The sequence below is a fragment of the Colobus angolensis genome, unplaced genomic scaffold (assembly GCF_000951035.1).
Source record: "Colobus angolensis palliatus isolate OR3802 unplaced genomic scaffold, Cang.pa_1.0 Scaffold277, whole genome shotgun sequence".
Classification (NCBI taxonomy): Eukaryota; Metazoa; Chordata; class Mammalia; order Primates; family Cercopithecidae; genus Colobus; species Colobus angolensis.
This window is the reverse complement of record NW_012116010.1, coordinates 28,825-38,469: the sequence shown is the minus strand read 5'-3', so window position 1 is coordinate 38,469 and position 9,645 is coordinate 28,825.

Genomic DNA, 9,645 nt, shown 5'->3' with positions numbered 1-9,645 from the left:
TGTTCCTGAAGGAAGACTGTTGCTTCTACATAAATGAATCAGGGCTTGTAGAGAACCGGGTCCAACAGTTACGCAAGTTAAGCATAGAAATGAAAAAACAGCAGTTTGCTTCAGCTGTAGACCAATGGTGGAATTCCTCTATGTTTTCCCTGTTAGCCCCCTTCCTTGGACCCCTGCTAAGTCTACTATTTCTGTTTACTGTAGGACCTTGTGTTGTTAACAAAATTTTGCAGTTTGTCAGGGAAAGGTTTGACACCATACAGCTCATGGTCCTCAGAACCCAATACCAACCTGCAAACACTGAAGCAGAATCAGAATCAGACTTATAAGACCCAAGATTGGCTCCAGAGGTACCTGAGAAAGGGGGAAATGAAAGAAGCCAGACACACTTCTCAGCTTCCTGGGCCCAACACTAACACATTCCTCCATACATCACAACTTCCAGGGCCCAGTGTAAACATTCCAAACTTCCAGGGCCCAGTGTAAACATTCCAAACTTCCAGGGCCCAGTGTAAACATTTCAAACTTCCAGGGCCCAGTACAAACATTTCTCCATACATCACAATTTCCAGGGCCCAGTACAAACACCACCTGGAGAGTCCCCCGATAAGGTTACAACCGTTTGTACTAAGAGCACGGAAACCAATGGAAAACGGCTAAATGTATAATTCAAAATGTTAACCAATTGTAATGCTATAAGCAGAAGAATTCCCTTGTTTCTCTGTAACTTTACATATCCTGTTTACATCGGGCTATAAAAAGCGAGCACATGCATTGTTTGGGGCCCTCTTGTATGTTGTGGAACGGAGGGACCAAGTTCGAACTTGTAGTAAAGATCCTTGCTGCTTGGCTTTGACTCTGGACTCTGGTGGTCTTCTTCGGGGAATAAACGGTCTGGGCATAACAATAGATGTTATATTTGTCCATTATAACATTGCTATAAAAAATACTTAAGACTGAGTAATTTATAAAGAAAAGAGGTTTAATTGACTCATGGTTCTCCAGGCTGTACAGGAAGCATGGTGGCATCTGCTTCTGGGGAGGCCTCAGGTCGCTTTTACACATGGTGGAAGGCAATGCAGGAGTGAGTCACTTCACATGTTCACATGGTTAGAATAGGAGGAAGAGAGAGGGGGCAGGTGCTACACACTTTTAAACAACTGGATCTCATGAGAACACAACACCAAGATGACAGCACCAAGGGGTGATGGTATTAAATCATGGGAAACTGCCCCCATGATCTAATCACCTCACACCAGGCCCCACTTCCAGCACTGGGGATTATACGTCACCAAACTATTCGATGAGGACACAGATCAAAACCATATTATTCTGTCTTGGCCCCTCCAAAATCTCATGTCCTTCTCCCATTGCAAGATACAATTATGCCTTCCCAACAGTCCCTAAAAGTATTAACTCACTCCAGCATTAACTCAAAAATTGAAAGTTCAAAGTCTCGTCTGAGACAAGGAAAGTCCCTTACACCTATGAGCCTCTAAAATAAAAATAAAACAAAGAAACCAACAAAAAACAAATTAGTAACTTTCAAGATATAATGGGGGTATAGGCATTGAGTAAATGCTCCCATTCCAAAAAGGAGAAATCTGCCAAAATAAAGGGGCTACAGGCCTCACGCAAGTCCAAAAACCAGCAGGGCAGTCATCAAATCTTAAAACACCAAAATAATCCCCTTTAACTCCATGTCTCACATGCAGGATGCACTGGCACAAGGGGTGGCTCCCAAAGCATTGGGCAGCTCTGCTTCTGTGGCTTTACAGGGTTCAGCCCCCACAGCTGCTTTCATGGGCTGTCATTGAGCACCTGTGGCTTTGCAGGTATGGGGTGCAAGCTATTGGTGAATCTACTTTTCTGGAGTCTGGAGGATAGTGGCCCTCTTTTCATAGCTCCACTAGGTAGCATTCCAGTGGGGACACTGTGTGGGGTATCTTACCTGACATTTTCCCCCTACTGCTCTACTAGAGTTTCTCCATGAGGAACCTTTACTGCCCTAGTAAAGGTTCTCCATGAAGGTTCCACCTCTGCACCAGGCTTCTGCCTGGATATCAAGGGTTTTCCACACTTCCTCTGAAATCTAGGCAGAGCCTCCCAAGCCTCAGCTCTTGCATTCTGTGTACCTCAGGCTTAATACTACGTGGAAGCCATCAAGGCTTACAGCTTGCACCCTCTGAAGCAGCAGCCTGAGCTGTACCTGGGCGCCTTTCAGTCATAACTGGATCTAGAGCAGCCGGGGTGCAGGGAGCAGTTTCCCAAGGCTGCACAGGGCAGCAAGACCCTGTGTCTGGACCATGAAACTATTCTTTTTTCCTAGGCCTCTGGGTCTGTGATGGAAGGGGCTGTTGCAAAGATCTCTGAAATGCCTCTGAGGCATTTTCTCCATTGTCTTGGATATTAACACTTGGCTTCTTTTTTTTCTCATGCAAATTTCTGGAGCCTGCTTGAATTTCTCCCCTGAAAATGGGCTTTTCTTTTCTACCACATGGTGAGGTTGCAAATTTTCCAAACTTTTATGCTATACTTCCCTTTTACATAGGAGTTCCAGGTTCAGGTAATTTTCAGGTATAGGTTGTTAGAAGCAGCAGGCCACATCTTGAACATTTTGCTGCTTAGAAATTTCTTCTACCACATACCCTAAATCATCATTTGCAAGGTCAAAGTTTCACAGATTCCTATGGCAGGGGCAAATGCTTCCAAGTTGTTTGCTAAAGCATAACAAGCATACCCAAAGTGCTTCAGTTCTGAGTAAGTTTCTCATCTCCATCTGTGACCACCTCAGCCTAGACTTCATTGTGCCTATCACTATCAGCATTTTGCTCAACTATTCAACAATTGTCTAGGAAGTTCCAAAGTTGCCCTTATCTTCCTGACTTCTTCTGAGCCCATCACACTCTTCTAACCTCTGTCTGTCACCCACTTCCAAGGTCATGTCCACATTTCCAGGTATATTCATAGCAATGCCCCACCTCTGATATCCATTTTCTGTATTAGTTCATTCTCTCATTGCTATAAAGAAATATCTGAGACTGAGTAATTTATAAAGAAAAGAGGTTTAATTGGCTCACAGTTTCACAGTCTGTATAGGAAGCAGAGTGGTATCTGTTTCTGGTGTGGCCTCAGGAAGCTTTTACTTGTGGTGGAAGAAGAAGGGGGAGTGAGGCTTTTTTCATGACCAGACTAGGAGGAAGGGGGTGGGGCGGGGAGGAGCTACACACTTTTTAACAACCAGATTTTATGAGAACTCACTATTGTGATGACAGCACCAAAGGGGAGTGATATTAAACCATGAGAAACTGCCGCCATGATCCAATGACTTCCCACCTCCAGCACTGAGGATTACATTTCAACATGAGACTTGGGTGAGGATAAAAATCCAAACCATCTTAGATGCCATTGGTGGTGTGTTTAGTAGTATTAATATTGTTATTATTTAAAGTCTTCTAAAACAGACAAACTCTCCTTTCTCCTAAGAAGGTGTTCTATCAATTTGTCAGGCAAACCCTACTGTATTTTTTCAATGACTTTCACTCATTAGGGAAAGAAATGTAACTTTGGTAAAGGATAGTACAGAAAATAGAGGTGGTGTCTATTCAAAATCTTCCTCTTTTTAATTTATTAAGCCTACTCAAGTATTTCATTAAAACAACTCTAAAACTTTTTTTTTTTTTTTTTGAGACAGCTTGCTCTATCCCCCCCCAGGCTGGAGTGCAGTGGCACAGTCTTGGCTCACTACAACCTCCGCTTCCTGGGCTCAAGTGATTCTCATGCCTCAGCTTCCCAAGTAGCTGAGATTACAAGTCCCTGCCACCATGCCCAGGTAATTTTTCTATTTTTAGTAGAGACAGTGTTTTACCATGTTAGCCAGGCTGGTCTTGAACTCCTGACCTTAGGTGATTCACTCACCTCGGCCTCCCAAAATGTTAGGATTACAGGAGTGAGCCATCACACCCAGCCTAAAACAAACTTATCATCACCCTTCAGTACTTTTCAATTTCTCTTCTTCCTTTCATAGGCCAACATCCAAAAGCTGCCTACTTTTTTTAGTTTTGTTTCCTCGACTCCTAACTACTCCTGTTAAATAAAACAATAAAAGGTCACTGTGGTGGACTCAGATTCTGCATTAGGATCAAAAAGACCAGATGAAAAATCAGAATAGAGTCACTCATGCTGAAGTTCCACGTCATCAAACTAAAACTGAGAGATAGGAAGAGAGAGAGAGAGACAACAGCCTAATTTCCCAAACAGGCCAGTTTCAATAGACATGACAATGAAGTTTCCTCTGCTTTAATTCTTACAACAAAAAGGTTACCTAGGCTGGGTGCAGTGGCTCATGCCTGTCATCCCAGCACTTTGGGAAGCCAAGGTGGCAGGATTGCTTGAGTTCAGCAGTACAAGAGCAGCCTGGGCAACATAGCCAGCCATAGTCTCTACTAACACACACACACACACACACACACACACACACACACACACACAGACATATATTTTAAATTGGGCAGGCATCCTAGTATGTGCCTGTACTCTCAGCTACTTGGGAGGCTGAGTGGGGAGGATAATCTGAGCCTGAGAGATCGAGGCTGCAGTGAGTTCTGATTATACCACTGCACTCCAGCCTGTGCCACAGAGTGAGACCCTATCTATAAACGCATTTTAAAAACCTGATGTAAACCAATCAGTTGTTTCTCTATGATTCCATTTCCCCTTTTCTGCCTTACAAGGACAGTAACTTGAAAGGACCAATCTGCTTTTTATTCTGGTTTTGATTTCTCCAGCTCTCCCAGGTTTCTAAAGCCAACCTCCTCTGCTTGGCTCATTGGAAGACTTACTCTATTTTATGGAATAAAATGTTGCCTGATTCTAGAATCACAAACAAAGCCAATTACAATCTTTAAATTTGTTGTACTTTTTTTTTTTGTGACACTCTTAAGTTTCGCTGTTAGACTTGCATCCCCATCACCTCACCAAACTATGACTGTATAAGATAAAGACATTTTCAATCAAAGTTTTTTTACCCAGACACCCATACTCTGACTGCTGGGACTTAACATGACTCTCCTGTTCTCCTGACCTTTCTCTCCTGTTCTTACCACTCTGTCTGCTCTTGTTCTGTGTTTTATGTAGGTTTATCCTCTTCTACCTGAACGTTCAATATTAAAGTTTCTGAAGTCTCAGATGTAGGTAATCAATATAATGTATGCTGATGATTCACACATTGATATATTCAGTCTCTGAGCCCGAGGCCCATATAGACTATTGCTCATGTGACATCACTTTTCTGCCAATTGTTTCATAACTCTCTCAAACTCAAGATATTCCAGAGTAAAATAATTCTCTCTCCTGAACCTGGTGTTCATCTAGCATTCCCTGTATCAGTGCATGATACCAGCACAGATACATTTGCACATTCCAAACCTAAAAAATTATTATTATGCACCTCTAACTCCCCTTTCCTTAACTGGTCACCATATTCTATCATTTTTATCTTCTAACAGTTTTTCAAATTGGTCTACTTTTTTCTGTCTCTACCACATCCTTTTAAATCCAAGTCATCATCATCTCTTACTAAATGTGATTTGTTTCTTACTAAATGACTAGCCAAATATAGTTTGCACAGTGTTTAAATGCATCGATCTTGTAGCCAGTGTGCCTGGGTTCAAATCCTGGCTTTGATACTTATTACCTTTATCACCTCCATTTACTGCCTCCTTGTTAGCTATTATTAGTTCTGCACTTATGCCCTGACATTGTATTCTTCACACTGTAGCCAGGTTGATCTTTTTTAAAATATAAATTTGGTCACTTCACTTCACATAATTGTTCCTTCCTCTATTAAAGAGGAGGCTTCCATTATGCTTAGAATAAAGGGGAAAAATTATTACATGACCTACAAAGCCCTACATAGTCTAGCATCTAACTTGTAACAGCTTCATCTCACATCATTCTTTCCTCTAATAATATCTGTTCATGGACTCTTCTCTCTCCTGCCATAAGGCTTTTGCATGAGCTATTTTTCTTTATAGAATGTTCTTCCCTCCCAATTTGCCTTCTTAAAGTTTGCTCATCCTTCTGACCTCACTTTGAATGTCATACTTAAGGATTATTCCCTGAGTTATCTAACTAGGTATATCAAATTGCTCAAGGACTAATTTTTTCAGTTGCATTGGTAGAGATAGGAACACACCGTTTTACTTCTAATGAGTTGAACTTCAGGCAGAGAATAAAATCATAGGGAACAGATAAAGATTGTGCACTCTCAGATGTTACCTTTAACTTCTCAAGGCTGTATGGAGAAGAGAGAATAGGATCCCTAAACAAATCAATTAGTTAAAGATTACAAATATTTCCCATTCCAATTTGAGTTTGGAGTCATTCACAGCCAAGAAAGCCAGATGAAGCCGTCACCACAGCTTATGATTTCTCAAGGAAATAGGGTCCTTTCTTGTTTGGTCAGAGGTGGAATAGCCATCAGCTGGTCTAAGGACTGCCACATCAACCACATGGATGTGGTGCCTTAGGCTACTCCACGGTGACATCTATCCTGCCTGCCTGTTACAGAATAAGCTCAGTGCCATCCTGACTCTGAATGGGGGAAAATATCTACAAACTACTCCTCTGACCAGGTAAGTATGACCAGGAAAGCAACGACTGTGTTGCTCAGGAGCCAATGAGGGTGATTAGACATTGGTGGGCTAATTTTCTAAGACAAATGCTCACCAATTTGTTTTGAAGATATATAGTCAGAGGTGGCATAAAGGGGGCCTCTGGGAAATTGATAATGTTCTATTTCTTGATTTTTTTCTAATTTTTAAAAATTATATTTTAAAAATTTGAGGTACACAATAGGTGTATATACTTATGGGGTACATAATACAGGCATGCAAGGTGAAATAAGAACATCATGGAGAGGTTTCTATTCCATCAAACATTTGTCCTTTGTGTTACAAACAATCCAGTTACATTATTTATTTTAAAATATACAATTAAGTTATTATTACATTACCCTATTGGGATATCAAAAAGTAGGTCTTATTCTTTTTACTTTTTTTGGACACATTAACGATTTCCACTTTCCTCCAAATGCCCAACTACCCTTTCCAACCTCTGGTAACCATATATCTACTCTCTATGTCCATGAGTTCAATTGATTTTATTTCTAGAACCCATAAATATTTGAGAACATGCAATATTTGTCTTTCTGTGTCTGGTTTATTGCACTCAATATAATGCTCTCCTGTTCCATTCATGTTGTTGCAAATGACTGGATTGCATACTTTTTACGGATAAATATAACTTCATTGTGTTTATATACCACATTTTCTTTATCCATTTATCCCTCGATAAACACTTATGTTGCCTCTCAGTCTTAACTATTGTAAACAGTACTGCAGCACACATAGAAGTGCAGATATTTTTTCAATAATTTCCTTTCTTTTGTGTATATACCCAATAGAATTTCTGAATTATATACTAGCTCAATTTTTACTTTTATGAGGTACAACCAAACTGTTCTCTATGTGATTGTACTAGTTTACATTCCCACCAACAGTGTGTAAAGTTCCTTTTTCTCCACATCCTAGCCAGCATTTGTTATTGCCTCTCTTTTGAATATGAGCCATTTTTACTGGGGTAAGGTGATACCTAATTTTAGTTTTGATTTCATTTCTCACATGATCAATGATGTTGAGTACCTATTAATATGCCCATTTGCCATTTGTCTTTTTTTGAGAAATGTCTATTCAAATATTGTGCCCATTTTGATAAGATTATTAGATTTTTTATAGAGTTGAGATTCTTATATATTATTATGAATCCCTTGTCAAAGGGGTAGTTTGCAGATATTTTTTTCCCATTCCGCAGGATGTATCTTCACTTGTTGATTGTGTCCTTTGCTGTGCAGAAGCCTTCTAACTTGATGTGATCCAATTTGTCTATTTTGCTTTGGTTGTCTGTGTTTGCGGGGTATTGATCAAAAAATCATTGCCCCAACTAATGTCCTGGAGATTTTCCCCAATGTTTTCTTAAAGTTGTTTCATAGTTTGAGGCCTTAGATTTAAGTTTTTAATCCATTTTGATTTGATATTTGTATATTGCAAGAGATAGGGGTCTAGTTTCATTCTTCTGCCTATGAATATCCAGTTTTCCCAGCACAATTTATTGAAAAAACTGTCTTTTTGCCAGCGTAAGTTTTTGGCACCTTTGTCAAAAATGAGTTCACTGTAGGTGTGTGGATTCATTTCTGGGTTTTCTATTCTATTTCATTAGTCTATGTATCTGTTTTCAGGCCAGTGCCACACTGTTTTGGTTACTATATCTCTGTAGTGGAATTTGAAGTCATGTAATGTGATTCCTCCAATTTTGTTCTTTTGCTTAGGATAGCTTGGTCTAATCTGGATACTTTGTGGTTCTATGTACAGTTGAGGGTCTTTTTAAAATTTATATGAAGAATGTCATTGGTATTTTGATAGGAATTGTATTGAATCTTTTGACTGCTTTGGGTAGTATGAACATTTAAAAAACATTAATTCTTTCAATATGTAAACATAGAATATTTTTTTTCATTTTTTGCTCTCCTCTTTAATGTCCTTCATCATTATTTTATTGTTTTCATTATAGAGATAGTTTACTTTTTTGGTTTAGTTAATTCCCAGGTATCTAATTATATGCGTGGCTACAGTATATGAGATTACCTTTTTGCTTTTTCAGATAGTTCACTCTTGGCATATAGAAATACTGCTGATTTTTGTATGTTATTTTTTTATTCTGCAACTTTAGCTAATTTGTTTATCAGTTCAATAGTTTTCCTGTGAAGTTTTGAGGTTTTCCCAAATGTAAACTCATATCATCTGCAAACAAGGATAGCTACAGCTTCCAGTACTATGTTGAATAACAGTGGTAACAACGGGCATTCTTGCTATGTTCCAGATCTTAGAAAAAAGCTTTCAGCTTTTCCCCATTTGGTATGACACTAGCTGTGATCTGTCATCTATGGATTTTACTAGATACCCAGTTTTTTGAGGGTTTTTTATCATAAGGGGATGTTTACTTTTATCCAATGCTTTTAAAGCATCAATTGAATTGATCATATAGTTTTTGTCTTTTATTCTGTTATGATGTATCACATTGATTAATTTGTGTATGTTTAATCATCCTTGCATTCATGGAATAAATTCTACTTGGTCATAACGATCTTTCTAATGTTTTAATTATATTTGTCATAATTCTGTTGAAGACTTTTGCATTAATCTTCATCAGTGATATTGGCCTGTAGCTTTCTTTTTTTGATGTGTCTTTGTCTGTTTTTGGTATGGAGGTAATTCTGGCCTGGTATAATGAGTTTTGAAGTACTGTCTCCTCTTCTATTTTTCTGAAGAGTTTAAATAGGATTCTTTTAAAGACAAATATATAGTTCTATAGTTTCTTTAGAAGTTTGGCAGAATTTGGCAGTGAAGCTAACATGTCCTGGGCTTGCTGTTACTGGGAAACATTTTATTACTGCTTAGATCTTGTTACTTGTTATTGGTCTGTTCAGGTTTTCTAATTCTTTCTGACTCATGGTAAGTTGTATGTAACTAGGAAATTGTCAATTTCTTCTCAGTTTTTCAATTTATTAGCATATAGTTACTCATAGTA